Source organism: Cetorhinus maximus, chromosome 36, assembly GCF_964194155.1.
Source record: "Cetorhinus maximus chromosome 36, sCetMax3.hap1.1, whole genome shotgun sequence".
In the NCBI taxonomy this organism is placed as follows: domain Eukaryota; kingdom Metazoa; phylum Chordata; class Chondrichthyes; order Lamniformes; family Cetorhinidae; genus Cetorhinus; species Cetorhinus maximus.
The window spans coordinates 6992816-7016204 of record NC_135914.1 but is presented as its reverse complement, the minus strand read 5'-3'; the positions used below and the strand labels follow the sequence as shown (position 1 = coordinate 7016204).

The 23389-nt window shown below is 42.9% G+C and overlaps 1 protein-coding gene across 6 annotated transcripts in view; it reads right to left on the bottom strand.

Moving 5' to 3' along the window:
• adar (adenosine deaminase RNA specific) overlaps positions 1 to 23389 on the bottom strand; it is a 68060-nt gene that overhangs the window by 36002 nt on the left and 8669 nt on the right. The window contains exon 1 of one of the 6 annotated variants that reach the window (XM_078534098.1): positions 3683 to 3778. The exons of 4 other annotated variants lie outside the window; for them this stretch is intronic. The gene's annotated coding sequence lies outside the window, so the exon portion shown is untranslated. Of the gene's footprint in view, positions 1 to 2233; positions 2729 to 3682; positions 3779 to 23389 lie in introns of those variants that run through there. One more of the 6 variants, XM_078534096.1, reaches the window with a different exon arrangement.

Below are 23389 nucleotides of genomic sequence, written 5' to 3'. Positions count from 1 at the left end.
TCTACAGCATAAAATAAGCTAGGGTTCCCTATCCTGAAGGCCACCCAGTGACTCTTGCTGGAAAATTAGCGTGAGGGCTTTGGAGTGATGACAGGATGGGTTATGATACCTGTCAACATTCACGAGCTGGGATGGTCAGGCAGAACAGCCATTTGGGCTAAGTACAAGTGCAATCACACATTTTTGCAGTGAGAGGGTGTGTCTATGTTTTGTGCTGCATCCATCCATAGCTCTCAATGCAATTCAGGCCCAGGGTGCTACTGAACCCCAGGGTTTATTGTCTTAATGTGGTGGTATCAGCAGTACTGAACTTAGCCATTCACAGCACATTGTACAAATATTTCATGAGGGGAATAAACAACATGGACTGGTTGGACCAGGTAGCTTGCTTTCTATATAATTCTATGTATGAAATTGCCGGTATAAGCTGTTAAGTGCCTCCCTGATGTGCTGATCTCTGATTAATTTGCACAAGGCAAAGATTCGGTGAAAACTGCTAGTATTTTTTTTTAGCATGCTCACAACCCTATTACACACACACACAATTTTACAGCCATTCCGCCCAAGAGGCCTATGCTAAGGGTTTACATTCCACATCAATCTCCTCCTGCATCTCACTCCATCAACATATCCTCCTATTACTTTCGCCCCCGTGCAGGTATTCAGGTTCTCCCGAAGTGTATCTGTGCTGAGCCATCAACCAATCAACATGGTAGTGAGCATTACATTCTGTTAGGGAAGAGGCAGAGGCAGGAAAAGGAGAGTAACTTAGGGCTGGGAGATTGTGGAGAATGAGGATTCCTGCAAGTTGTCTGCTGAACAATTATATTTTAATTAAGAAAATGTATTGAAACCTACTGCTTCAATTACTGATCTCCATATCCCTCCAGAGAACAAAACAATTAAAATTCTAGAAACAGCACTATGGAAAGCAATGAAGACAACACGATCTCTGCCAAGATCCACATTCCTTCAGGTCAGGTAACCTGGAAGTGGTGATGGGGTAAGAAGTGGGGTCAAGTTTCAGCTGGACAAGAACATGCACCTCAGTTCCATCACATCACAAACACTAATTCTGATGGAACTGGACTTGGCTTACAGAAATCAAGGGGAGACTGCAAGGCATTAAGAACTTGGAAAGGAAACTTATTCTGTAATTAAATTTTATTTTTAAATATAAAAATAATTTTGTTAACTCCTCTCCAATATTCCCTGGGTCAAATATTTTGGAACCAGCCACTCCACAGGCTGTTTGTTATTCCATTACACATTTAAAAGAAAAATTCATCCATAGGATGCGGGCAAAGGCAAGTCCAGAATTTACTGCCCATCATTAATTGCCCTTGAGAAGGTGGTGGTGGTGATGAACCACCCTCTTAATAACTGAATGGCTTGCTCAGCCTTTTCAGAGGGCAGTTAAGAATCACTCACATTGCTGTGGATCTATGCTGAACCTACTTGTATATTGCTGCAATGTCATACTGATGCCATCTGTGTGAGCCTTGTACAGTCAGCTAGTACAGTCACTGGACACTACCTGGGGGGAGAGGTGGGAGGAAAAGCGAGGTGGTGAGGTGAGGCCAAAACTGAGGGCTTTACATGTAAGACAGTCACTAATAGATCCAATAGGGAATTCAGAAGGAACTCCTTTCCCCAGAGAGTGGGGAGAATTTTTAAAATTCATTTACAGGATGTGGGGGTCGCTGGCTAGGCCAGCATTTATTGCCCATCCCTAATGTGAAATTCACAGCTGAGGTAACAGTAGAGATGTATTTAAGAGGAAGCACGTGAGGGAGAAAAGAATAGAAAGATGTACAGATTGAATGAGATAAAATGGGGTGGAAGCCGGCTCATGTGGAGTATTAACACCAGCATAGATCAGTTGGGCCAAATGGTCTGTTGCATTGTATTTTCTATGCAATTCTCTAAGGCCAACAGACAGAAGACCTGGTAAAAAATAGACCTTCCAGCCTCCTGTTCCTGGCATATTTACTTTACTATCACTGGCTGCGCAAAGACTGCATGCCAAGAGCCAACACCAACACAACGGTATAAAAACAGCTTGTGTATTGGTACCAACAACACACACCAGTGAGCAAGCGCAGATAATTAGATCATCAGATATTTAGCAAAACAAAGCTGGGATAAACTGCTCCGCAGAAGGGAACCAGCTGAATGAAATGCTTAGAATTTTAAGTCACAGCACAAATGAACAAGCTTCACCATAAAGTACCTGTGGTTAAACACACTCCTGGAACAGCACCACCTTTAAGCAGAGGGGGAAGCCCTGACAGGGTCTGTAGTTTGGAGCAGCAGTTTCAGCCTCGAGTCTCCCTGTCACGGCGTTGCTGGAAATGAACTGGCTTGAAGCTTCCTAGTCAATGAAAGTCAGATGAATCTCTATCTGAAACTTTGGGGCACGTGTGAATTGGCATTGGGAGTCTAAAATTTAGCCAATTGTTTTGGCACAGGACACCAAGATTTCAAACTAACTTGATCCCTAGGAAAGGGCATTCACTTCTGGAATCCCACAGTTCACTCTACATAAAAACAAGTCACATACAGGCAGATCTCTTACTAACAGTTACTTATCTTTATATTGATCAGTCACAAAGACTAAATGGCACAGTTTTTGCCACAAGAATCCTACTTGATTTCAAGCAGAGTTAGCTGCAGATACTGCCTTCGACAGTCCCTTCAACTAGGCCCCAGTTTCAGTTTTGATTCCGCTCCGCACTGCCTGGTAATGGGAAGTGACTTGCCCATCCCTAACCCGAGGGGAGTTTTACAGGGCCTGATCATACACTGGTTATGTGATTTAAGAGGCTCCACCTCTCCTGCTGGCAAAACCATTTTATAGGGAACCGTGACAAGTTTCACTTTCGTTTCGTCAAAAAAAACTACCGCTCTGCAACATTAGTAGTTCTAGAAGTTGGTCGCTTCCACGCAACTTGCTACATCTATCTTACGCCCGTCACTGGGGTGGCAGTGAAGTGTAACGGTGGCTGCTCAAAATTTTCTGGGTTTCCTTGAAAACACCCAGGCACAGAATTGTCTTCTCGCTCTCTCCAAACTTGGCAGAACAATTTTAGCGGCAGAATACCACAGCTAGGGACCTATCGCTGGCGGTGGACGGAATTCCGAGTGCCGGTGTGCAATGCACATGCAGCTCTGTCCGATCGGCCGCACTGTTCTGAGAACATCAAGATAAAAGGTTCTGTAAATTGTCGCCAAGTTAGAGCCACTGGATCCATTGAAGCAAACTGGCTAGCATTGCCTCTCCGCACAGCATATCAAAGCGCTAGAGACTAGCAACCAATGCCAAACCTTAAAGGGCAATGAGCTACATTGATCCTACGGAACAGGATTGAAAAAAAAAATCTGGAGACGTAAAGGCACCGAGCAGCTCCCAGGTTCCCAATATTCCCATTGACAACGGTTCAACGGCCGTAAAACGCTTTGGAACTTCCCGAAGTCGTGAATGGCACTGTATGGAAATCAACATCCTGGGGGTTACCATGGACCAAAAACAGAACTGGTCTAGACATATAAATACTGTGGCTGCAAGAGCAGGTCAGAGGCTAGGGATCCTGTGGTGAGTAACTCACCTCCTGACTCCCCAAAGTCTGTTCACCATGTACAAGGCACAAGTCAGGAGTGTGATGGGATACTCCCCACTTGCCTGGAGGAGTGCAGCTCCCACAACACTCAAGAAGCTCAACACCATCCAGGACAAAGCAGCCCGCTTGATTGGCATCACATCCACTCCCTCCACCACCGACACACAGTCGCAGCAGTGTGTACCATCTACAAGATGCACTGCAGGAATTCACCAAGGCTCCTTAGACAGCACCTTCCAAACCCATGACCGCTACCACCTAGAAGGAGAAGGGCAAAGACAGATGGGAATATCACCACCTAGAAGTTTCCCTCCAAGCCACTCACCATCCTGACTTGGAAATATATCACCGTTCCTTCACTGTTGTTGGGTCAAAATCTTGGAACTCCCTTCCTAACAGCACTGTGGGTGTACCTACACCACAGGGACTACAGCGGTTCAAGAAGGCAGCTCACCACCACCTTCACAAGGGCAATTAGAGATGGGCAATAAATGCTGGCCCAGCCAGCAAAGCCCACATCCCGTGAATGCATAAAGAAAGGCACGTCTTGCTTTCTGTACAGTGTCCAATGACAATATACCAGAGGTGTGTTCCTCTGGGGAGAGAGAATGCAGTTCACATTATAGACAAAGAGAAACTCTACCAGTGAGCATCCCAGCGGCTTGGTTTGGAGGCCCAAAAAGGTGACAAGTCTTTGTGTCAAGCTGCTGAATTGACCAACACAAAAATGGACAACAGTTCTTGTTTTCTGTGGGGTTTTTATTTCAACATTTTATGGAAGATAAGACAATCAAATCTAAACACAAAGATTTGGGGCAACTCTTGCACAAAGATTTGTTAATCTTTGCTACAAAAGCTAGTTAATTGGAATTTTCTTTTGAAGAACAACTGGGTTACAGGTTTCTTTTGCGGAGGATGCAGTATTGCAGAGATGTTCTAGACTCCATTAAGTATAGCTGGATGAGACATGTGCTGGGAAAGGCACGAAAAAGTGGAACATTGAGCAAAAAGGCACAGAGGTTGACAAGTTCAGATTTTGGATAAATTCAGTAATGGATTCAGAATTATTTTAAAACACTCCAATTTAAGGATAAGCTCAGTAAGTACATGGAGGAGAAAAGAATAGAAGGATATGTTCATTTGATGATGAAATAAATGATATAAAAGGAGACAGGTGTGGAGCATAAGCCAGCACAGGCCAAGTACCTGTGTTGCAAGTTCTATGTTTTAGGGAGGAAAGTGTTGGAAACTGACAAAGAAGCTGTGTTATAGCACATGTTGATTTTTCTCCAAGATGGGAATAGTCCTGGGCACCCAGAAAAGGTTGCCTCAATAACTAGTTAGTGGTGGAGGCCCCTTGGCACTCCCCGTTTGGGCTTGAAAGCTCCACATTTAAAATATTTATGGATAACAGCAAACACAAAAATTAAATCCAGAAACTGGAGGCTGGATACTATACATTAACAACAACGTTGGTCATCAACTACAGATTAAATTTCAGTGATTTTTATATACATAGTGATTGAACATACGATAAGTGGACAGGCAAGTGTGGACAGGCAGACTCTAATCTTGTGGTCCAAACTCAGATCAACTGCAGGGTTCCGTTATCCTTCACATTTTGTGGTGTTACAGCCAGTATGATGGGTGTGTGATACTTGCACAATATCCACTTGAGCTTGAAAAATATTCAGCAGTACAATTAGACTTGAGGCTTCTAAACAAGAGTGGTCGGTGCTTGGCAAGTATGATTTGTGTTCTATATTAGGGTGAATAAGTGTGGTGGTTACAGGTCTGTCACTGGTGGCATGAAAGCAGTTTGACAGGATGAATTAAGAGCATCAACTTTGTTTTGCTGTGTTTTGCTATAGCAGTAATATTACTCTGAACAAAGCTAGCCAAGGTAGCATGGATGGGGTGCAATGCAGGTTTTAAACCCACAGGTTTGTACCTCGCACATGAGTGGGGTGCCGAGTAGGAAGAAGCAGCCTATCCACTCTCTTGGCTGAGGAATTGTGTGGGGCTTGGGGACACCTGTGAAATGAGCCAGGGACAGTGGGATAGATATATATGTTCATGATTTTCTCAAATGATTTTGCATATTAAGTTGTAAGTTAAAGCTTCGGTGAAAATGATCAGCAATGAGCACTGCTGCTACGCACCCAAAGGGGCCACCTTTGGCATGCAGGTTAAGTCATATAAAGATATTTCCACCCCCCCCCACCCCACTCCCTAACTCAGAGCAATGCAATGTGCCTTCACCACTGACATCAGCCAAATCAGCAGAAATTAGAGAATCAAATTTAAAACTGTGCTGCTGTGTAGGACACAGTGGCTTTGGGGCGTGGAACAAAGAGAGAGAGAATAAAATCAATGATTCTACATCAAACCCTACATATGAGCAGTGCTTTTACAATAAAGCAACATGATTGAAATTTTTCTATGTAAATCTCATTGTCAAATGAAAGACACCTGAAGTCAATCTGAAATATTGATGTAAAGAGAGGCATGTTGCCGAAACCTTTTGTCTTTTACGCATCAGGACATCAGAATGCCAAATTTCAACAATCACAACAGTTTACACTACAGGAGAAAAAAGGAGCTGATTGATTGACAAGTCGACCCTGCTTTCTCCATTGTAACACCTCAGCTAATCAATGTGGCCATGGACAATGGGTCCCTGTTTGCTAGAAGTGACATACATTCATATGTAGGGATCCCGTTCTCAGCAAAGAAAAGGAATATGTTCAAGCCTTGCGTCTTTTCGAATTATCCAGGAGCTTGGGGAGCCCATAGTTCCCCATTACTTTCTCCATGGCAACGTCTCGTCCAATCGAAGAGGACTTGCCAACCAATCAGCTCATTTTTCTCCTGTAGTATAAATTGCTGTGATCATTTGAAATTGTTGCATTTGTCCTGATGAGTGCAAGACAAAAAGCTTCAGCAACATGTCTCTTTTCAGCAATATTCAAGTTCCATACTGCCAAGCAACAAGTCAATCTGTTGAAAGTTACACCAGGTCTCTGTTGAAGAATACAGAAAAAAACCCCAGAAAAAGTGTTGTTTAGTCTGGTTCCCAATGGAGAAGAGGTTTCCTTAGTTCAGCATTTTTATTTTGCAGTTTCAATTTCCATCTTCCAGGGCTGAGCTATATTAAGATCCTGGATTTTCCCTTTGCACACAGTCCCTCTTAAACCAAGGCAGAGCAAACAAACCAATTCAATACCCTGCAAATATATGCACACCCTGCTAAACATATAACTCACTCAAACAAGTGTCTTTACACTTGACTGAGAATATAGTCAAAATAAGAGCCCTGCTGCACATAAATGGTTCCTTTTCCAAGCAACTGTTGGTGTGTGAAAGATGATTGAGATGCGCTGAAATAACAGCCGGTGCGACTGAGGAATGAGCACAAGTTGCGGGCCATTTTCCATTTGGATTCAGAAGATACTTTTAATCATCCTAGTTTCCTAAATTAAAACTCCACATAACTTCTCAAACTTACTGCAGTTTACACGTGCAAAACAGGTGGCTGTTTATTTTAGAACCCATTAAGCCATTTCACGTTTCATTTTCACTCTTTGCCAGTCCACACTGATGTACCAAATCACTGGAACAAAGAGCACAAGCAAAGGCCTGTTGCCAACAAGATCCCCTGCATTCTTCCCCAAGCCTCCCAGAGGGTACAACCCTGTCCAATTACTATCACACACCCAAGACTGCCAACACTATTGCTCTTCTGAGAACATTGTGCCTTGCCAAGGAATGATCCTGATAAATATTATCCCCTCATTCCCGGGGTGAAGAACTGTATCAGGATCCTAAGTGTAGGCACCTCCAAGTACTAATCAACTTACAAAGCAGTGTGCACTTGAAAGTACGGTGACCAAGTTCAATATGCAAATTCAAGTACAGCTCAGTAATATAGTTATTTAAAAATAAGAAGCACAAACTGTTACCCAAGAGATTAGAACCTCAGAGTCATAGAGGTCTACAGCAGAGAAAAAGGCCCTTTGGCCATTGAGTCTGCGCCAGTCAAACAAGTACCTAACTATTATAATCCCATTTTCCAGCACTAGGCCCATAGCCTTGTATGCCGTGGCATCGCAAGTGCACATCCAAATACTTCTTAAATATTATGAGAGTTTCTGCCTCTACCACCCTTTCAGGCAGAGTTCCAGATTCCCATCGCCCTCTGGGTAAAAAAATTCTTCCTCACATTCCCTCTAAACCTCCTGCCCCTTACCTTAAATCTATGCCCCCTGGTTATTGATCCCTCCTCCAAGAGGAAAAGTTCCTTCCTATCTACCCTATCTATGCCCCATATAATTTTATACACCTCAATCATGTCCCTCTGTCAATCTTCTCTGCTCCAGGGAAAATAACCCCAGTCCATCCAATCTCTCCTCATAACTAAAACTCTCCAGCCCAGGCAACATCCTGGTAAAACAAAAACAGAATTACCTGGAAAAACTCAGCAGGTCTGGCAGCATCGGTGGAGAAGAAATCAGTTAACGTTTCGAGTCTTCATGACCCTTCGGCAGAACTGAGTATAGTTAGGAGAAAGGTGAAATATCTCCACCGATGCTGCCAGACCTGCTGAGTTTTTCCAGGTAATTCTGTTTTTGTTTTGGATTTCCAGCATCTGCAGTAGCTTTTAGCTTTTTGTTTTTAACATCCTGGTAAATCTCCTCTGCACTCTCTAGTGCAATCACATCCTTCCTATAATGTGGATTCCAGAACTGCACACAATACTCTAGCTGTGGCCTAACCAGTGTTTTATACAGTTCCAGCATAACCTCCCTGCTCTTATATTCTATGCCTTGGCTAATAAAGGCAAGTATCCCATATGCCACCTTTACCACCTTATCTACCTGTCCTGCTACCTTAAGGGACTGGTGGGCATGCACACCAAGGTCCCTCTGATCCTTGGTACTTCCCAGGGTCCTACCATTCATCGTGTATTCCCGTGCCTTGTTTGTCCTGCCCCAGTGCATCACCTCACACTTATCCGGATTAAATTCCATTTGCCACAAATCAGCCCATCTGACCAGCCCGTCTATATCCTCCTGTAATCTAAGGCTATCCTCCTCACTATTTACCACCCCACCAATTTTCGTGTCACCCGTGAACTCACTGATCAACCCTCCTACATTCAAGTCTAAATCGTTTATATATACCACAAACAGCAAGGGACCTAACACCGATCCCTGTGGAACCCCACTGGACACAGGCATCCAGTCACAAAAACACCCCTCGACCATCACCCTCTGCTTCCTGCCACTCAGCCAATTCTGGATCCAATTTGTCAAATTGCCTTGGATCCCATGGGCTCTTACCTTCGTTACCAGTCTCCCATGCGGGACCTTATCAAAAGCCTTGCTGAAGTCCAAGTAGACTACGTCAAATGCATTGTCCTCATCTACACACCTGGTCACCTCTTCGAAAAATTCAATCAAATTGGTCAGACATGACCTCCCTTTAACAAAACCATGCTGACTGTCCTTGATTAATCCCTGCCTCTCCAAGTGTAGATTAATTCTGTCCCTCAGAATTGCTTCCAATAGTTTCCCCACCACTGAGGTTAGGCTGACTGGCCTGTAGTTCCCTGTTATCCCTTCCTCCCTTCTTGAATCATGGTACCACATTGGTGGTCCTCCAGTCCTCTGGCACCTCTTCTGTGTCCAGAGAGGTATTGAAAATTATTGCCAGCGCCCCTGCTATCTCCTCCCTTGCTTCACTCAACAGCCTGGGATACATTTCATACAGGTCTGGAGATTTATCTACTTTTAAGCCTGCCGGACCACTTAGAACCTCCTTCCTTTCTATGCTAATTTCTTTAATTATATCACATAACTTCATCTCTTATGCACATGATGCTGAACACATGGATTGGGTTTAAAAAGTATGTGCTCCAGGATCAATTAACTTGTGAACAGGAATTGCTTTTACATCTGTTAAGAGCAGGATTTTACGGGTTTGAGGAACCCCACAACAACCAGACTAAGAACCAAGCTTGAAGGACCAAATAGAGCTTATTTCTCAGACTGTGTGTTAACTACACCCCAGTTATCAATTTTTCTACATAACGATCACCACATCACAAGAGTTACTGTTGAAACACCGTGCTTTTTACAATGTTTCAAGAAGCTTTGCAGCTGCAAGCTTTTCAATTTTGTCTTTTAAAAAAAATCTCTCCAATACACACTCCAGCCTTTAACCAGAATAGAAGCAGTTTCTTGGTGAAAACTTTACCAGCAAAATATTTTTAAACCATTAAGTCAAAGAACCATTGTGTATATTCAGCAGCGGTCTCTTCAACTTTTCCAACATGTTTAGCTGTGCAGCTCAAAAACAACAGAGCAAAGTTGTCACTCCTGGAGTGGATTTCAAACAAGAATGCTCAGAGATGATAGAAGGACTCCAGACAGAAAGCAAACTTAAAAGGGAGAGTAGGGGATAAAACTGCATCAGTATGGAATTAGGTTTATTTTGTTGAGACACGCACAATGGAATGTAAGTAATTTGGAAAACCAGAGAACAGTCCCAGTTTTTCAACCCTTTCAGTGATGTTTCCAGACTAAATTAAGTCTTGACCACTTAGTTGGTGAAGGAAACATGTGTCTGAGTCCGAGCAACCATGAGGGCCCAGGCTGGCTTTCTGAGTTGGTGTTGAATTTGCTAATTTCTGCAAAGGCTGCAATGAGGATACTTTGATTATCCTGAGCATCGCCGACTAGAGAGGAGAAAATCACAAAAGAAAAAAAGACCACGTTATAGCTGTTGATCGCTATCCTGTGACCCTGGTGTATACACACAAACAAGCCCTCAACCTGCTGGTAGAGAGCACAGCCATGCTCCCCTCCAAAGGATGGCATGCCAAAGCTTATTCTCAAAGCTCACACAAAATGATGTGGAGCCACTCCCCGTCACAAGTCTAGGGTCATGGGGAGGAAATTGTACAAAATAAATGCTGCCACAGCTGGAGGAAGAGGAGTGGAGGAAGCTCCAGTGGAATATAAACTCTGGTATGGACTCCATGGGCCAAATGGCTTGTGTTATAGTCTCAATGCAGTTATCTCAACTGATACAGCAAGTCCTGGACTATATCAAGGCTTGGGCTGATAAGTGGCAAATAACATTCATGCCACACAAGTGCTGGGTAATGACCACATCCAACAAGACAGAATCTAACCATCTCCCCTTGACATTCAGTGGGATTACCATCACTGAATACCCCACTATCAACATGCTGGGAGTTACCATTGAACAGAAACTGAACTGGACTAGCCATATAAATACTGTGGCCACAAGAGCAAGTCAGAGGCTAGGAATTCTGCAAATAACTCACCTCCTGTCTCCCCAAAGCCTGTCCACCATTCACAAGTCAGGAGTGTGATGGAATACTCACCACCTGCATGGATGAGTGCAGCTCCAACAACACTCAAGAAGCTGGACACCATTCAGGACAAAGCAGCCTGCTTGATTTGCACCCCATCCACCACCTTAAACATTCACTCCCTCCACCACTAACACACAGTGGCAGCAGAGTGCACCATCTACAAGATGCACTACAGCAATTCACCAAGGCTCCTTAGACAGCACCTTCCAAACCTGCAAGCTCTACCATCTTGAAGGACAAGGACACCAGATGAACAAGAACACCACTACCTGCACACTTCCAAGTCACACACCATCCTCACTTGGAAATATATCGCCATTCCTTCACTGTCACTGAATCAAAATCCTGGAACTCCCTTCCTAACGGCACTGTGGTTGTACCTACACCACATGGATGCAGCAGTTCAAGGCAATGGCTCACCATCACCTTCTCAAGGGGAATTAGGGATGGGGAATAAATGCTGGCCTAGCCTGTGGATGCCCACATCCTGTGAAAGAATAAATAAAAAAGTAAACCTGCCGTGTTTGGCCTTGGAGGTAGCAAGCCACTTACAAAGAGAGTTTTGTGAAGTTACGGGTGTAATTCTGCCAATTATGTTAAATACCAAACAGCTAAAAATGTGAACGATAATTGTATGGGTGGTCTATTCGAGTGTCTCAACTAAAGGAAGAGTTTGGTGATTGGAATTTTAACACCCTGCCTCATAGCTAAGAAAGCAGCTTCCATTTCACTAATAAAAAATAAAAGCAGAAAGTGCTGGAAATACTCAGCAGGTAAAGCAGCATCTGTGGAGAGAGAAACAGTGTTAACGTTTCAGGTCTGTGACCCTTCATTTCACTGTTGCTTTGGTCACTGGAATAGATATTACTGAGAGATCATGTGTCTATCAGTAACCTGCAACATTAGCACAGCTTCAACCATCAAGTGTCCTGCGCTTCCAAAACCTGAAATTCTAGAGGACGCTACCTTCTAGGAAAAACATTTCAAGCACATTCTTTAGTATTTCACAGCAGGTGATTTATATCACCCATCTTATTCCCTTACAGACCTTTGAAAAATACCCAGAAGCGTTGGAAAACTGAATCAAGCAGTGTTTTAAACTGGGTCCCTGCGTTCTTGAGAGGCAGGTACCTATCTCTCATTTCTAGATTTTTGAGAGTTTTTTTTTGCCAGCAGTATTTCTGTTCTTGGGTATTATTTATAAAATATATACTTTCTGCAATGAGTGTTATTTTTCTTTGTATTTCTTAACATGGTCTTTTGGAAGTTAGAACTGGAATTCCTCACATAGCAAAGTTAAATAACCACAACTAAAAAACAGGAATAGAAGACATCACTAACACAACTCCGCATATAGGATGCCTGATTTACTGGATTATCTCTACCAGTAACAAGTTCCCAGTTGGCTGTTATAATTTGTGTTCGTAGATACCATCATTCCATGTATTAATGAATGTTCATTTACTGCCAAAGAACTTATCCAATTATCTAAGGTCAGAAATTCAAATCAAACTGACTCGCTGAACCAGAGTACTGCTGGATAATATCAAACTACAAGTTCATTATGGGTGCTGTGTAGATAGATTCAATATCACCCCCGACCAATTCAGCAGACCGATTTGGAAATGCGTCACATCCTCATCAAGCTCTCGTGGTCAGAGCAGGGTCACTTGCCCCTTAAACCCAGCCACCCGATAATGCAAAAACCAGCTCAAAGCGCGGACCAGATTCTGCAACTAAAGTTGAGACAAGGACAGATTAATGTACAAGCTCAATAATAGTAATAATAACTGAGACAAAGTAGTTTCATCTGGATTCAATCAACTGCAGACCTGGGGACCAAGAAGATAGCAAAACACAACGAAGACACTTCGACGGCAACCGAATCAACTGTTGACAGTCTGCGCCCAAAGAGTAAGGAGGGTCAATGGCAATATTCGGTCAACTTCCTCAAGTATGTATACGCAACTCTCACTAATAACAGTCCATCACACTATATTTCCTACCCATCATACTTCAAACCTTAGATGTTGATTTGTTTGCGGTCAAATTAAGTTTCTTGCATTTAATTGGCCTTAGCTCCTGACTTTCAAATGCAGGAAATAGATCAAGAGCACTACCTAAAGCAGGCATAATTTCAAACCAAGGTACAGGGCACCATGATCAATCACCCACTGAATAATTCAATCTTGACCTAGCTGGGTTCCATCCTCTCTGTCTGGCTGCAGTCAATTAATCTAATCAGACCTTGCTCCTGACACCCAACCTCCATGATTGTCCAACCTTTCACTCAATTTCTATTGCCTCAGCACCTCATCACAATGGATTCTAGTCATCTGCAGGACAACTCTCTCCATAACCTCCCACCCAATTCCATTCTCAGCAAAACTAACCAATCTCCTGAACCATTCCAAATGCTGTTTCACCAAGACCTGGCCTGATTGTTCACCCACTGCCTAGCACAGGGACAAAGACTGCTCATACCCCAACCCACCCGTGAGCACACAAGCGACATTGAATTTTGAAAAAATACAATACGCAACAAAATCAAGAAACAAGTGAAAATTCCCCTGCTCTTCTTCGAAATAGTAACCGTGGGATTATTTTTACATTGATCTGAGAGAACAGACAAAGCCTTGGTTTCACATCTCATCCAAAAGATGGCAGCTCCAATAGTGGAGTACTCCCTCAATACTGCACTGGAGTGTCAGTCTAAATTATTGTGCTCAGGTCCTGGAGTGGGATTTGAGCCCACAACTTTCTGAATAAGAGGGGACAGAGGGTCCCACTGAGCCATCACTAACACATAGGCAAGGTATTTCAGAACTCTCAGTATTGGTAGCTGAAGGCACAACCGCCAATGGCTAGGCAAAGGAAATCATGGATGCGCAAGATGCCAGAACTGGATGAGCACAGAGATCCTAGAGAGTGAAAATCAGAATGAAGAGCTACACGAACCAAAAAAACAAAACCCACAAACGCTTGAAATCTGAATGGAAGAGAAAATATAGAAAATACAAAGCATGTCCGCCAGCATCTGCGAAGACAAAAGAGTTGTTAATGTTGTGGAGATGGATAACCCTTCCATTAAAAAATACAGCTGACTGGATGAAACTAAAATAAGTGGATGAAAGTTACAGTGAATACTGATAAATGGTTAAAAATAGAAAAGGGCAAGAAGCAAAATCATTGAAATATTAAGGAGGTACATTGAATGGATCAAAATATAGTGGATGAAATTCTGAAGAGGATGCAGGAACAGAGGTCTGGAGGTGTCCCCCACTGTGCACAAATCATAGAAAGTAGCAGGGCAAATTGAGAAAGTTGGTTGAAAGGCATATGGTATCCTGGGCTCTATATAGCGGCATAGAGCACACACAAGCCTTTATAAAACACTGGTTCAGCCTCAACTGGAGTATTGTGTCCAAAGCTGAGCACAGCATTTTAGGAAGAATGTGTAGGCTCTGGAAAGGATTTAGCGAAGATTCACAAGAATGGTTCCAGGGATGACCGATTGAATAAGCCACGGTTGCGCTCCTTGGAGAAGGTTGAGAGGAGAGTTGACAGGCATGGTCAAAATTATGAGGAGTCTAGACAGTTGCGAGCGAGCGCGCGAGAGAGAGAGCGAGAAACTGTTCCCATTGGCAGGAGTATGGAGTACCAGAGGACACTGGCATAAGCTGAATGGCAAAAGAACCAATGACGACATGAGGAAAAAACTTTTATTATACTGCAAGTGGTCAAGATCTGGAATGCGTTAAGAGTGTGGTGGAAGCAGATTCACTTGTGGTTTTAAAATGGAAATTGAAGCAACACCCGAAGAGAAAAAATTTCAGGACTATAAAGAAAAGGTGGGAAAGTGGGACTAGCTGAGTTGCTGCTGCAGAAAGCCAGAATAGAGAAGACAGGCTGAATGGTCTCATATTGTGCTGTAACAATTCCAGGATTCTATATGTGCATAAGTAGGGGGTGGTTACCTCAGGTGGCTAGAGTGTGATGCAGAATAACATCAACAATGCAGGTTCAATCCCCATGCCAGCTGTGGTAGTCCATGGAGACCTGCCTCCTCACCTTGCCCCACAAGCTATATATAACCAATTGTCTCTCTCCAAAGGATATAATTGCCTATGGCCCTTTGTGGATTATGGCTAATTACTAAGTTACAAAAGTGCGCCACACAAGATATAAAATTGAATACAAACTAAAAATAATGAGAGAGGTATAGTAATCTGATGTGTAATATACCTTTAAGACAAGTATTGTAATGTAAGGTCACATGATCTTAACATCCAATAGCAGAGTAGCGTGGGCTACCTCTATGTGAGAGTCTTGAGTTTGTCACTGATGAACGAAGACAGAGTTTTATGTTGTGAGCACACATTAGTTTGTAAATAAACACGTTTATTCTAACAACGATTTCCTGATGTTCTCTGTACCAACTCGGCCATCCCAAATTAAGTGTGCAACCCGGATCCTTCAGCCCCAACAGACCACGGGCACTGGATCCAACAAACTGGCGACAAGAGTAAAAGCATGAAAAAGCACTGAAAAAACCGAAATCGGGCCGTACCATGCAATGTAGTTGTAAGTAAAAGAAAATTTCCTTCCGAGTATTGAAGTGGTCCCGTCAGAGCATGCTGCAATTTGGAAGAATGGAGTCATTCGATCCAACCTCGGACGACTAGTCTCACTATGTTGAACGCCTTGTGTTCTTCTTCCAGGCAAGCAACACTGCAGGGCAGAAGAGGCGCGTGCTCCTTCCGTCCACGTGTGGGAGTAAGACATACGGACTAATTCGGAATCTGTTGGTGCCCAGTGCCCCAGACTCCAAACGTTTTGATGATTTAGTGAACCGCGCAAAGAATCATTACCAGCCTAAGCTGTCGGTGACGATGTAACGGTTTAAATTTGACTCAAGAATTAGAGCTGCGGGGGACAACAGTTGCTTGTTATGTGGCAAGTTTGAAGAATATTAACTTAATATTGTGAGTTTGGTACATCTATTAATGATACGCTTAGAGATCGGTTGGTGTGTGGTACAGATGAAAATGCGATTCAGAGGAGATTGTTAGCTGAAACAAATCTAGATTTTCAGAATGCGTTGGAAATCGCTCTTGCAATGGAAGGTGCAGTGCGAGACTCAGCAGCCATTAGAGGAACGCAAAACGACACCGTCTTCCATGTTGGGTGGGGAGCCTCAACTAACAAGACCGCGACAGTGCAGAGCTTTGTTCCGAAGCGGGAAGCAGCCACCGCTAGCAAATTAAAAAGGAAAACTTAGCAGCAAAAGCATGGCATAATAGTAACAGAGATGGAAGTAGGCAGAAACAATTTAAAAAGATTGAATGCTTCTTGTTCCATCGATATGGACACCTCATGAGACATTGTAAAGACAGAATCAGGCAGACTGTCAGGCAAAGGCAAAAACCCAATGAGATAAACAGCATTGAAAAGCCTCAAGTAATAGATGCTGATATCTATTCACTATATAATTTAAAGGTAGGAAGAATGGAGCCTATGTAAACATGAGAGTGAAAGAGAAGCCAATCAGATTGGAGGCGGATACCGGTGCAGCCACTACAGTAATTGGTGAGCATACTTTTAAATAACTGAATCATGGAGAACGTAAGCTGAATTTAGAAGAAACTGATGAAAAATTAAAGAGTTACACAGGAGAAGACATACAAGTCAAGGGCTTATGTAAAGTCACAGTAAACTATGAAGGTCAAACAGTGAGAGTACCTTTGATGGTAGTAGCAGGCGAAGGACCTAGTCTCCTCAGACAAAACTGGCTGAAAGAAATTAAATTGGAACGGAATTAAATCTTCCAACTAAAAGCTAATGGGCTTTCACAGCTACTACAAAAATATGCCTCTGTTTTTAACTTGGAAAAATTGAAGGGCAAGCAAAGAGTCATGGAGATCCAGAGGCAATACCAAGTTTCATTAAGGCAAGAATAGTACCTTGTAGGATAAGGTAGATGCTGAACTGGACACATTAGAAAAACTGGGAGTGATACAGCCAGTACAATTTTCAGAGTGGGCAGCTCCAATTGTACCTGTCCTCAAACCTGAATGAAGCATTAGAATATGTGGGGACTGTAAATTAACAGTTAACAAAGTGGCAAAATTGGATAGACACTCCATACCTAAAATTGAAGATTTATATACTAAACTGGCAGGTGGAAAGGCTTACACAAAGTTAGATTTGAGTCATGCCTACCAACAATTAGAGAAGGCATCCGGAAGTTTGTCACCATAAATACACATGAGGAATTGTATCAATACACCCATTTACCATTTGGCGTGTCTTCTGCTTGCGCCAAATTTCAAAGAACCATGGAAAGTTTACAACAGGGATTGCCCCAAGTTGTAGTCTATTTGGATGACGTTCTCATGACTGACTCACTGAAAGGAACATTTGATGGACTTGGAAGATGTTTTGAATTATTTTCCGCAGGTTGGAATGAGATTGAGAAAAGTGCACAATCCAGGCAAGAGGTAACTTACCTAGGTCACAAGGTAGATTCACAAGGCCTGCATCCAATTTAAGAAAAAGTGGAAAGCTATTAAAGAAGCCGCAGAACCAAAGTATACATCCGAACTGAAATCATTCTTGGGGATGATCAGTTACTATGGACCCTTCTTGCCTAATTTAATTGACAGAACTGGCACCATTGTATTACTTGCTCAAGAAAAACCAGAGATGGTCATGGCAAACACCACAACAAGCTTTCACAAAAGTGTAAAAGTTGTTACAGTTATCTATACTTCTAGTACATTTTGATCCAAAGAAAGAGTTGATATTAACGTGTGACGCATCACTTTATGGAGTGGGAGCAGTGCTTTCCCATCGAATGGATGATGGATCAGAATGACCTATAGGTTGTGTGTCGTGAACACTTAGTACTGCAGAGAAAAAGTACTCACAAATTGAAAAATAAGGCCTGGCGATCATTGATGAAACTTTTTAACACCGCAAGTATGTGCAGGGTTGTCATTTTATTACCATAATGGACCACGAGCCATTATTAGGACTATTCGGTAGCCTCAGCAAGAGTTCAAAGATGGGCGTTGATCTTGGCAGCGTGAGTATACTTTTATTCATAGATCTGGAAGTCAAATTGCAAATGCACTCACTCATTTACCCTTGTAAGTAAAAGATGAGGATGTTCCAATTCCTCTGCAATATGTCTTGTTATTGAACTGCCTGGACTCATCACTGATATGTGCTACACCAAGATCCAGTCTTATCCAAAGTGAGAAATCAAGATCTTTATGGTTGGTCACAAACACAAGAATCTGATGAAATGAAACCATATTTCCAGTGAAGATATGAGATAACCAGCCAAGAAGGTATTTTATTGTGGGGAGTTCGTGTGATTGTTCCTCCAAGAGGACGAAAGCCATTGTTACCTGCACTTAGCGTACATCCCGGAATTTCCAAAATGAAGGTCATAGCACGTAGGCCGGGAATGGATGGAGAAGTAGAAAACCTAGCAAGAAGTTGTATGCAGTGTCAACAAGTACAAAAATTACCTGCAACAGCCCGTTACACCCCTGGGAATGGCCAGGAAGACCATAGGTATGAGTATACATCGACTGTGTGGGACTTATCATGGGAACAATGTTTCTCCTTTTCACAAACACTCATTCAAAATAGATGGATATAGACGAAGTAAGGTCACCCACATCCTCAGTGAAAATAGACAAGCTACGACAAAGCTTTGCTATGACTGGATCACCTGAAGTGCTAGTATCAGACAATGGGATAATATTCACAAGTGCTGAATTTAACCGATTTACAAGTCTCAAAGGTATTATTCAAATTAAAACATCTCCATACCACCCTTCTTCAAATGGACTCGCCAAGAGAACAGTTCAGATGTTCAAATCTGTATGAAGGAATTGTCTGGAGATTTGTTAGCGACTAAATTAGCACGATTTCTCTTCCATTATCGAACGCCGCCACTCATTTGACAACAGGTGTCACACCTGAATTGCTGATGAAGCGCCATCTCCGATCGAGACTGAGCCTAATTATGCCAAACTTGGGTTGGGGGGGTGCGCAGAGGTAGAAAGAAGGCAGAATATTTAGAAAAGGGATCATGATTGTCACAGTCAGGACAGAACATTTAATGTAGGAGAGAAGGTATTTGTGAAAAATTTTAGAGAAGGACCAGCATGGGGTTGTTTGGTGAAATAAGTGCTGTAATGGGACCTCTTTCTTACCATGGGAAAATCAAAGATTGAATAGTAAGGAGACGTGTGGATTACATACAAAGTGGAAAATCCAAATATCCAGAAGTGATTCCACCAGTGTTTGAAACTGAATCAACATTTCCTGTTGAAAGAACTCAACCAAGTACAAATGTATTTGAAAGGCTGACTGTACCTAAAAGAGTCAAAGAAAATACCTGAATATACAGTATCCAGTGGCAGTACTGCATCTCAGGGTCTGGTTTCACTGCATAAGGGCAGTTTTCAGTTCCAGTCCATATTGCAATTAATGAGCCTCCTACGCTGTGTTGTAGAAGTGAAACTGGAATTGACTTGCAGTGGGTCGGTAATGCAACTGGTCTAGCGCATTTCAGATAGAAGGCATGTCCGCACTCGGAGGCACCCAGTGATATTTGTCTCATGTGTATCACAGAGCCTCTCCCTGTCCAAAGATCTGGCAAGTTTCCACTCAGGTAGATTTGACATTTGAAAAAACCCACAAAGGATTGTTAACTTTTTGAGCAGAGGCGACGGACTGAAATGGATAAAATGTACAACACCTACACTTTCCTTTGTCAATCAATCTCCAACAGCTCCTCTTCTTTCAGTGACACTACAGGAAATTCCACACCAGATAATCCATCCCTTAAGCACGATGCTGCTGGACAGCAACCTAAACAGCCTCTGCCATCCGGAACGGCAATCACTTAACAAAAGAACTTTCAGCAAATATTACTGTAGCAGATCAACTTAACCCACAACAACTCTACTTGACACTTAGGCTTTCTAGATCACCTGGATAATTTGTTGCTCACAAGAGGCGCACGACCAGTGAGAGGAGACTTCGGCCTGAGTGAGACAGAGGCCGAGTGAGTATATTTGGGAATTTGGTTCAAAGTGAGAATTCAACTGGTTAATCTTTTTTCAAGTTCAACTTTAAGAGTCAGATTCTGACCTAGAAATAACAACCTAGAACTAACAGCCTTTAAGCAAGTTAAATAGCCTAGTTAAACAGTCAGCTGCCTTAGTGGCAGTCAACTGTCAATCATCTGAAAGCCCTTGCCTGAATAGGTGCACATCTTTTAAAGCACACAGTTAGTAAGAGGTGCACAGTGAGGGGAGACTTCGGCCTGAGTAAGACAGAGACCAAGCAAGTATATTGGGAATTTGGTTCAAAGTGGGAATTCGGTGCATTGGGGGTGGGGGGGGGGGGGGGAGGTGCTTTAGGTAAGGTTCATTGCAGGAAGTAAAGTGTGCTGAGTGGGGGGTTCAATGAAGGACGGGGACAAGATGCTTTTTTCTTCTACTTTTTCCCCCCAAGCCTCCAGTATTTGATTTCCACTTTGGTGCAGCAGAAAGAACAGGTAAACCAACAACTGGTATCATTAGTTTTATCAGTATTGTAACTACTGTATTGTCTTATCAGTAAAGTTTACTCACAATGCTGAAACCTATTGGGAGGTATAGGCTTTATTGATTATAATTAACTAACACATATTGGAGATGGCAGGGCAGGTGATGTGCTGTGATTGCAGGATATGAGAGCTTCTGGATACCGGTGCGATCCAGGACCAACACGTCTGCAGTAAGTGATTGTGGCTGCAAGAACTTTGGCTGAGAGGCAGAACTGTAGACACTGCAGCACATCAGGGAGGGGGAAAGTTACATGGACACTTTATTCCAGGATGTGGTCACACCCCATAGGATTTGGTCAGTGTCCAGGGACATGAGGATGTGATTACAAATGAGGCAGGTAAAGGGACCCAGAGGGCAGGAGTGCAGGAGACTGCACCCTTGCAATTAGTCAACAGGTTTGTTTCTTTCAGCTTGTTTGGATGAGAGTGGGGGCTGCAGGGTGGATGAGCTGACTAGCCATGGCACCGCAATACAGGAAACCATTCAAGTGGGAGGAGTTACAAGGAATGTAGCAGTAGTAGGGTACAGTATAGCCAGAGGGATTGACACCATTCTCTGCAGCAAAGAGCGCAAGTCAAGGCAGCTGTGTTGCCTGCCCGTTGCCAGGATTCGGGACATCTGCTCGGGGCTGGAGAGGAACTTGCGCTGGGAGGGGGAGGTCCCAGTTGTTGTGGTCTATCTTGGGTACAACGGCATAGACAGGACAAAGAAGGAGATTCTGCTTAGTCGGTATGAGGACCCTGGCACCAAATTAAGCAGAACCTCAAAGGTCATAATCACTGCATTAGTACCTGAGCCACATGCAAATTGGCATAGGACAAATCAGATTAGGGAGGTGAATCCGTGGTTCAAAGACTGGTGTGGGAGAAGTGGGTTCCGGCGCGTGGGGCACTGGCACCAGTACTTGAAGAAGTGGGATCTGTACCATTGGGTCTACACTCAAAGAGTGCTGGGACCGGTGTTTTTGCGAGCCGTATAACCAGGGAAGCGGAGTGGGTTTTAAACTAAGTGGTGGGGGCAAGGGATCAAATTTGGGCAGATGTGGTAAATCAAAGAGTAGAGACAAGGCAAAGAGAAAGGTATTATTACAGGAAATGAAAAGCAGACTGTGACAGGAAGGGATAGAGTGTACAAATCTAACAGTAAATCAACAGATAAGACTAGAGGTTATAAAAAGAATAAAAGGATAAAACTAAAAGTTCTGTATGTGAATGCACAAAACATTCAAAACAAAACAGATGAACTGAGAGTGCGCATAGAAATAAATAATTACGATTTGACAGCCATTACGGAGACATGGCTGCAGGAGGACATAGATTGGGACCTGAATGTTAAAGGATACAGAGTATTTAGGAAGGGCAGGAAGCAAGGAAAAGGTAGAGGGATGGCTCTGTTAGTTAATGATGGTATGAGCACAATAGAGAGGGATGGCTGAAGTTCAGGAAACCAGGATGTGGAAACGGTTTGGGTAGAGATGAGAAATGGTAAAGGCAAGAAGTCACTTAAGGGGCCTGTACACAACTCCCACAACAGTAACCGCATGGTAGGATGGAGCATAAAAGAAGAAATAATGGGAGCTTGTCAGAAAGGTGCAGCAATAATCATAGGACATTTTAATCTACATATGGACTGGCAAAGTCAGATGGGCAAAGGTAGCCTGGATGAGGAGTTCATAGATTGTTTCCAGGATAGCTTCTTAGAACATCACGTTCTGGAGCCAACCAGAGAGCAAGTTATACTAGACCTGATATTATGCAATGAGGTGGGATTAATGAATGATCTCATAGTGAAGGCACCCCTAGGTAGCAGCGTCCATAATATGACTGAGTTTTACATTTAGTTTGAGGAAGAGAGGAGTGGGTCCGAGACTATGTTTTTAAGCTTAAATAAGGGCAATTAGGAAGGCATGAAAGCAGAGCTGGCTGAAATGAATTGGCAAATTAGGTTAAGGGATTGGTCAATAGAGATGCAGTGGCAAACATTTAAGGGGATATTTCAGAATACACAATAGATACATTCCAACAAGTAAGAAAAAGTCCAAGGGACAGACACACCATCTGTGGTTAACTAGAAAGGTTAAAGATAGTATCAAACTTAAAGAAAAAGCATATAATTGTGAAAAGATAGGTGGAAGGTCAGAAGATTGGACAGAGTATAAGGAACAGCAAAGGATGACTAAAAGATTAATAAGGATGGAAAAATTAGAGTACGAGAGAAAGCTAGCCAGAAATATAAAAATAGATGGTAAGAGTTTCTATAAACATTTTAAAAAGAAACAAGTTAACAAAATGAGTTTTGGTCCTATAGAAAGTGACTCTGGAGAATTGATAACAAAAACAAGGAAATGGCAGATGAATTGAACAGGTATTTTACATCAGTCTTCAGTATAGAGGATACAAGTAACACCCCAGAAGCAGCTGTAAATCAGGAAATGGAAGGGAGGAACTCAGGAAAATTACAATCACCAGAGAAGTGGTACTGAGTAAATTGTTGCAGCTGCGGGCTGACAAGTTCCTGGGTCCTGATGGACTTCATCCTAGGGTCTTAAAAGAAGTGGCTGTTTTAATTTTTTGAAACTCCCTAGATTCGGGGAAGGTCCCATTAGATTGGAAGATAGCAAATGTAACTCCATCATTCAAAAATGGAGGGAGACAGAAAGCAGGAAACTACAGGCCACTTAGCTTAACATCTGTCATAGGAAAAATGTTAGGAGCTATTGTTAAAGAAGG